Source organism: Nothoprocta perdicaria, unplaced genomic scaffold (assembly GCF_003342845.1).
Source record: "Nothoprocta perdicaria isolate Ctin4 unplaced genomic scaffold, notPer1 scaffold_2, whole genome shotgun sequence".
NCBI classification, from domain to species: domain Eukaryota; kingdom Metazoa; phylum Chordata; class Aves; order Tinamiformes; family Tinamidae; genus Nothoprocta; species Nothoprocta perdicaria.
The window spans coordinates 3,218,428-3,226,063 of NW_020455204.1; positions in this window are offsets into that span (position 1 = coordinate 3,218,428).

Below are 7,636 nucleotides of genomic sequence, written 5' to 3' on the forward strand. Positions count from 1 at the left end.
CGTCACTCCCTTTTCGCGCATGCGCGACTCCGCTCCCCGCGCGCCGGGTGCCCGCACAGGGCGCTCGCAAGCGAGTCTGCTGTCTGTAGCACCTTGCGGGCGTTGCGCTKAGTGCAGTCCCCTCGTACAGTCCCCGCTTGGGCATCTCGGATTGTCCTTGCAAAGAAACTTGGGTTCGGCCCCCGAGGGCTGTTTGCAGCGCGGGTTCTGCTCTTGCAGCCACAGTACGAGGGAAAAGAACCCCCCCTCTCAGCAGTGCTCGCAGGGAGCTGGGGTCCAGGGGCTTTGCACTGGGCACTGGGACAGAGGTTTATGGCTTGCATAGATTTCAAGTGTTTTTCTTTATTTCTTTATTTTTTTTTCTCTCTTAAAATGTGTGAGGCACCACTGAAAGGTGCTCTCAGTCACACTGACATTTGAACCAGCTTGGCTAGCTTTGGTTTTCATTAGCACTATATAGAGATTACACATATGTTTTTTTCTCTCCTGTGAAGTAATTTACAGCCTCTACCATGTCATGGAGAGATGTTTTATGGGAATATTCAGGTTGGTATGAACAAAATATGAAGACCATGTCCATGAATGAAAGCAGCAGAAGAAATGATAAAACAAGGGTTAGAGGAATCACATGCCTTGTCAGCTGAGGATGTTGTTGGTGGGTTAGTGCTGAGCAACACAGGATCACAGGAGGATGGCGACACGCTCACGGCACAGCGGATGTGCTCTTTCACTTCTTGCTATTCCAAGTGCTCTTTCACTTCTTGCTATTCCACAGGAAGGCAAATGTAGCCCCAGGATGCCCACAACAAGGAAGCAGAAGATGAGCCACAGGACAGGGACTTGCTACCACTCAGAGCCACAGCCCTGCATGGACTGTCTCTGCCTGAGCATCTGTAAACATTTCTAGCATGGAAAATGTCTCCCTAACAGAGGCTGCCTGGTAAACGGAGTTAAGAGCAGTTATCTCCTCTTACAGCCATATATGAAATACATACAGTTTACTTAAATTATTTATAACTGTAAATTCCAGCGTGCAAGTCCAGGAGGAATGTGTGACTGGGGGCTGTGCGGACTGTCAAACTGCGGCTGCTTGCAATAAGTCAGAAAAGTCCCTGGTATTAGGGAGAGGAGAGTGTGCACAGGACCCGGAGAGGAAACGGAGAGAGAGATCTCAGAGGTGAACAGGAAGAAACCCAGAAGCCAGGCTGAAACTGAGTGGCATCTGTATTTATTAATAATTTTGTGTATTTATGATGATAATGGTGGTATTATAGGAGGCACCACTGAAGAACAATAAAAGAAAAGGGGAAGAAGGGCCAACTCTTTTCACCTGTAAGTGCAGGAACCCCAAACCGGGGCCGGGCGCCCTGGTGCCGCCAGTCAAGAGGTGCGATGGGACCATGGCTTGGTTGCTCCTCCTCTGCAGTCCTCACCCTCCCTTTCTGCTTGGTACTGAGCAACGTGTTCCTATAAATCACCTCATCCCACACATTTATTACTCTGGGGAAACACGTGTTTAATAATCACAGTCTAAATCAACTTTTCTACTTAAAAACATAGCAAAAAGCCTCCATACTTATGCTTTTCCACTTTCGGTATTTCAGTTTCTTGCTGTTTCTTTCAGTTTCTTTTTCTTATCCCAGTTATTAGCTGGCCATTGGTAACAGCCTCCATTTCTCTCCTCCCAGATCTGGACAGTGACACTGCACGTTATCCTTAGTGAGTGGATCAGTGCAAAGTGGATCAGTGCAAACCTGGCCTAGTTCTGTGTTTAAATGACTCGGCTGACACGGCTGCTGGAGGCCCTGGGGGACCCCAGCATCTTCAGCACATTGTGGCTTTTGATGCTGTTAAGGAGTTAGTTTAAACCAGGAATGGATTTAAACTCTCAGAAATTAACAGGTTCTAGTTTTTCAGGAAACACAAATCACCATGCATCATGTTTTACTTGGGATAGTAAGTGAAGAAATTGCTACTTATAAATCAAGGCCCTGCTGGATCCCTCTCAAGTCAAACACATGATGTTGTTGTGGCAAAGCAACTCATTAACAAATGACCATTAATGTCATTACATCTGTGMCTGTTCCAACCATGTATGTATTAAATCCTTCTAGGGGGGCACGCAGGGGGCTTTGCAGGCTGTGAAAAAGGGCGGAAGAGGCATTCAAACCGAGAACAATTGCACAGAACTGCACTATAGCGAGAGGGGGCTTTGGGAGTGGAAGTGATTGTGTTTTCCCTCTTTTCCTGACATAATCAGGACAAATACCAGGCACAGAGTCACCGGGAGGGCTGCTAAGGGGGCTCTTACCAGCATTGCTGGTACATTGGGCTACATGTCCTGTGTCTGTGAGGCAGAAGGGCTGCTGTGGCCAGCTATGCAGTCACACTAGGGCTTAACTCAGCCCCACAGCATCCCCCTAGSAGTGTTTAGATAACGGGCCTTGTGGAAGCTGACGCACAGGCTGCAGAGCCCTCCTGCTTTATAGCTTGTAGAGTCTCCCTTACCTAATTGCCTCTGCTCCTTCTCAGCCCTAAAACTTTAAGCATCTGCAAGACACAGAGGAAAACAGCATTCGGTGTCAAGCCCAAGCAAAAGCCCAGTATTGTTTGTATGAATAAGAAGGACTAGAAATTGAAAAAGGATTCAAAGCCCAGTGATCTCAAGGAGAATTTGCCCTAGCTTTTGGGTCAGAAGGTGAAAATTAACTGTTTCGATTTTATTACAAATCAATTCTGTAGCATATTTTATCTTCTAATTAGTGCTGTAATTGAGGAGATTTAGAAATAAGGATGTTAGATAAAAAMTGTTCTTTATTTAGGAAGCTTGAGTTTTCTGAGGATCTTTGTCTTTCCAAATAGGACTTTAAAATGCAACTGTCTTACTCAAGAGGAGAGAATCAGTAGGAGTTTATTATTCATATGATGCCTCTCATAGGAAGGTGGCCTCCATGCAGTCCCTGCACGTCCACAGTGCCTACGTGTTTTCAGACATCAGGAAACTGATACATAAGAATGAGTCCTGGTCAAATGAGCAGGTCATGACAACATGAAAACATCAAATTATTTCACCACAGGAAGTAGCCCAAGATCATTTCTTCATAAAACATGCAGAAGTGGTTTGCATCAAACTGTCACTTCTTCTATTGGCACTTTTCTTGAAGAAAAAGAAGCAATAACTGAAACACAGCACTGGATTTTTGCAAGAGCGACGAGTAATGCTCTGTGTCTGGTGCTAATGATGTAGCACTCAGCATCTTTGTTTTGCAGAACTGTCACTGCCACGCTTCCAGATCAAGAAATGGACACCCACACTGCACTTCCCTCCCAGAGTTATGTGGAAGTAAGGAAGGAATCAGATTTATACAGTTTCAAAAATAGTGATAGGGATTACAAATCCACCCCTGAACTTTCTGTGCATCCTCTGCCTGTGTTTTCTCTTGTGAAATGCCCACTGACACTTCCGAGGAGTCATGAGCAGTGCACATCACATCACGGGAATACTGAGGCAGCATTAGGAGCTCTTTCTTCACATAGCAAGGAAAAACCCAAAATATTATCAGAATGAGCTCCATGCTCTCCTGCCCAAATTCACCTAGACACAAACCTTGGGGCAGAAACATTCCCAGAGGCCACAGGCAGGACCTGCCGCTGTGCGGGGAGCTGCTCTGCACTTAGCTCTTCAGCACCTTTTTTTCTGTATTTAACCTTYTACAGGACACTTTGATGCTCCTGGACAATCATAAACCTGTGGTAACAACATTGGAGAGAAGTTAATGTCGTGAATGATGAGACACAACTTAAAATCTAATTTCTGTAGATTAGTATTTTAAAAGCCTGATCATGCCGTTCATCAGGAAACTACACTCAATTTCTGCTAGACCATGTCTGTTCAAATATTTTTCATTAATGCTATGGAGAGCTCTTGCAACAGAAAAGCAGGGAAAGAAGTTATAGGAAGTATACATTGTTTTGTGTCTTGGAGTCCATTCAGTCTGGTTTCCTATCGGGAGAACTAGAGCTTAATTTTGTCCCCTTCCAAAGTTAGCCTCCTTCCATGGATTGTGGAGTGCTAGGACTCTGGCAGATCTTTATCCTATGTAATTTGTGGGAAATCACATCAGCTGTCATTTTGTAAAGAACAGCGTCAGCAAGGACAAATGGTATTGTTTTAAATATACATTGCAGATGTCGAACGTAATCAGTAAAGACATGACCATGAAGTCATATTAGCTGAAGGCTCCTCAGGGCTCGTGATGGGAACTCTTTCACATTTCTCAGGTGTCCAGGAAATTCTAAATCCTAAGAACCCAGGAAAGGCTTCAAATGTCCTCTCTGATCATTCCTGATTAATTTTCAGCAATTTTGGCCCTATTTTAGTGAAATACATTCCTTGTCACATGTGTCTTTTGTGTCGGTCCTGGTTCTTTTCTTAAAAGTGAAGTTTATTTTCCATAAAAAAATCAGAAGAGCAGAGAAGAAAATGTTCATTTTTTTACCTGGATGTTATCTGAGTAATAACTATAAAGTTTCAGGTTTCTTTCTTAGCAACTCTGAGCCTGAAATACCTCTGCAGTTCAGAAAAATAGTTAAGAAAATGAAGCCACCAACAAAAAAAGATCAGCATTTTTTAAAATGTTTGTGAAGCACTTTGAAGAATTGGTTTTGATAGTGAAAAGATACAAACTTTATTTTCTTCCCGAGAAATTTTGTGGTTAAAATAATTCCTCTTAAAATAATGCTTCTGCAAGGTGTGCTGCTTCAAGCACACCTTGAAAAGGTAGGCTTGCACGTGCATATAAATAAAAAAAGCAACAAATTTATTCCCTGGAGATTGCTATAATTTAAAACCAGTTCTCATTTCCTGCAGTACATTACTAAAAATGWTTTTTTTTTAAGCAAAGGGAAATATTTACCCCTTGCAGTTTTTCTTCTGGATTACTAAATATCATTTAAAGGAGCTCATGTCAGTAGGTCCTGGTGCATCCACAGGTACAGGTCTGATGTTCTGACACTACCAGGACCCGAGCTCTGAGCTGGAGCCCATTTTAAAGGGCTGAGGAGCGAGRCCAGCTTCCAGTAAACCTGGCATCTCCAATTCACCATGCAGCATGTCTACAAAAACTCAGTTAAACACAAATTTTGAGATTTTTGAATAGATACTCCCTTTAGGGATCCCAAAGATAAATATGGGAGATCTACACTTAATAGAAATGATGCCAAACAACTAGGATGGCTTTCTCTTTCAAAACTCAACTTATTCTTCAGTTATATGCTGGTATTTATTTTCTGATAATCAGTACCATACCATTTTCTCTGCTAATGAGCAGAAGAAAAGATGGAAAATATCTTTTGCTGTATGCATGAGATATTTCTAACTTGCCAAGACGTGACTCCACACGAAGTTACGATTTGAATTCAAGGAAGGAATCTAATTGTGCTTTTGATAAAACAAACTTAACTGTGTCAGGAACTTTTATAAAAGCAGTTAGAGTTTCCAGAAGAAGAAAAAGAAAATTCATTCAGAAATAATAGTTATGGGTATGGGTGCTTCACAGCCAGACTGCCATTTGGTGCAGCAATACCTCTAGACTGTTAAGCCATTTCAGAGGAATAGTGTTGCATGACACAGTGATTTCTCCTTTTTGAACCTCTGCTAGTACCTGTGAGGGAAGAACAAGAAGGCAACATGCATTTTGTGGATGTGCATTCTCGACACAGTCCTGCAATATGACATTTCTCAGTTACAGGCACCAAATAGTTCCCAGTCTGCTCCTTAATGATCCTGTGTTCTGCAGTTTCATAACAAGTCTCTTAGCAGACTTGAAAAGACACAAAAGTACATTTTCACAAAGTGCGGAATTACACGGTAAAGCCTATTGTCACAGGATGCTATCAATGCCAAAAGTTGAGATGGGTTCAAACAGCAAGAGAAAAATTCATGGAAGAGAAAATTATCAAGATAAAACTTCTGGCTCAGGAAGTCCGTGAGCCGCAGATTGCCGGAAGCTGAGAGGATATACAGACACAGCACGGCTTTTATCTTCCCCCGAGCATCTGCTACTGGGCACTGCAGAGGCAGAGCGCTGCCTCAAATTGATCTTTGCTCTTACCCGAGTGGCCTTCCTTACATTACCTTCCGGTAACTGGAAGGTGACATATGTCTGTTTTGTCAGTCTGTTTTTGTCAGAAAAGAATCAACTTTTCTTAAAAGTGGTTTCCCGTAACATAAAAAAAGAAAGAGCAAAGAAGAAAATGTTACTTTTTGCTTTGAAATGTTAATTTATCTAGGAAATTTTGAAAAGTGTACRGTTTCTTAGATAGATCACATCAGTGCTTGGGTGACAATATGAGCACAGTGTGAAGTAGCAAATAAGGCCAGTCTTCCTTCAGCATTGATTGTTCCACTTCCACATTTTCCTATTGTGAAATGCAATGCTGTTTGCTTAGTGGATGGAAATGCAGGCAAATTAGAACTGTGCTTCTTGGTATTCGAAATACCAAGTCAAAAAAGTTGTTTCTAGACACGCATATGAAGTTTGTCCTCTGCAAAACACTGAGAAAGGCTACAAGAGCTTTCCGGAATCCAGTCCTTGCAGCTCTTACGTTGGAACTGGAGAATTGGAGCAGCCCTTTCCTGAGTAGCTGCTGGCATTTTGTTTTAATCTTGGCGGTGCTGAACTGAGTGTTTGAGCCGTGTAAAACTTTCAGCATTAGAAAGTGATCTGGTTCTTTAACCTGGCTGCAGGTATCATTTACTCTCCAGGCTTATGTATCGTGGTGTCCTCAATACAACCCAGCCTGCACATGCCACCACCCTGTGCACGCTTTCAGCAACAAAAGCAGCCAAGGCAAAACGGCTCTTGCTTAAAGACAGGGAAGAGCAGTGATGAAAGAGAAGACAATAATAGTGTAGGTAGGCATTGTTGACAGGTGTTTTGGAGTAAAAAAAAATGCTTTACATATAGAAGAGCAATTAAAAAGCAAAGAAGCATGTGTTAAATACTTCATTGCGGTCAGATGCCAYACAGCCAGATTTCCCACTCTCAGCCTTATCATTACCAAAACCTTCCCACTACCACTGAAAGTCGATGTAAATTAAGGCAATCTAGGCTCAGAGGATTTTAGATAGGAAATATGAATAAACAATTAATCCAGGGGACTTTTTAAGCACAACGGGCTCTGACTGTGCAGCATTGTTTCGGCTTAGCTCATGTGCTTATCTCCGGACCTAGGGAGCTTGTACGTGAAAAATGTGCAGTTTGCCGGATGCAAAGCTGATGAGGTAAGACAGACTGGTATAATTTCAGATGCTTTACTAATCTCACATGGGCTATCATTTCATTTGATTGAAGTGACCACTTTGAGGGGCAGCACTTGCTGTGTGGCCCCAGGAGATGAGCAGGGTCAGTGCCCATGTTCTCTGCAAGTCAGGGGCATTGGGAGATGCTCCTCAATTCGGGGCAGGCCAATCCCCAGGGAAAGGGAGTCGGCACATGCTGTGCCAGTGGGTGCTAGCGCTGGACTGCAGAGCCCCCAAAATACGTTTAAAATGCTATTATGCAATGGCGCTATTCTGCCTTTGGGAAATGTGAACTCCCAGATAATCCAGTCAGAAGATAGGAGCCTTCTGGGA